The following is a 674-nucleotide window of genomic DNA, read 5'->3' on the forward strand; positions in this document are numbered from 1 at the left end:
CTTGAATTTATAAAATAATTAAGAAAAAGAGATAATATTATTTTACTTTAGTACTCTCTAGCCGAAATTCGTGACACATTACCTAATCATTATTTCGAAATAGGCTATCTTTTTTGCTTACTCTTGAATTAAACATTAAAAAAAGATTGATTCCACTTCTAAAAAAGGCATGAAATAAAGAAATCATTTTAATCATTATTTTCGAATTATTCGAAATTAACCTAACCTAACAATGTTTATTGTTCACTTTTACTTTATGTATATACATCAAGATGCAAAAAGTATACCTAGCTTCGCAACAGCCTCGGTAGCGCAGTAGGCAGCGCGTAAGTCTCATAATCTTAAGGTCGTGAGTTCGATCCTCACCCGGGGCATTTTTTACATTAGTTAATTTTTTATTACATAAAAACAAGTTAGACTGCCATCTTATATACTTATTGTCTACTATTTATATCGCACTAACAATATTAATAAGAATTAAGAAATCTAAAAATCAATTCTTTTTCTATCATATATGAAATTATAATGTTAAATGTTAAGAAAAAAATTAGCTTCTTTTATAATAATAGTTAAGGCAGAAATCTTAATTATTTATTGCGATACCAGTCGATGTTTTTATATTTCTTAGGTCCTTAAAATTTACGGGAGATGAACAGTAAGGAAAAAGCAGTTTG

At 27.6% G+C, this 674-nt stretch overlaps 1 non-coding gene across 1 annotated transcript; it reads left to right on the forward strand.

Moving 5' to 3' along the window:
- The first annotated feature begins 301 nt into the window (after positions 1-301).
- Trnam-cau lies at positions 302-374 on the forward strand. The gene has a single exon. It is a non-coding gene; the product is annotated as a tRNA-Met (tRNA).
- Positions 375-674: the final 300 nt, after the last annotated feature.

Source organism: Vollenhovia emeryi, unplaced genomic scaffold (genome assembly GCF_000949405.1).
Source record: "Vollenhovia emeryi isolate VEMERY1.0 unplaced genomic scaffold, V.emery_V1.0 DF948595.1, whole genome shotgun sequence".
NCBI lineage: Eukaryota > Metazoa > Arthropoda > Insecta > Hymenoptera > Formicidae > Vollenhovia > Vollenhovia emeryi.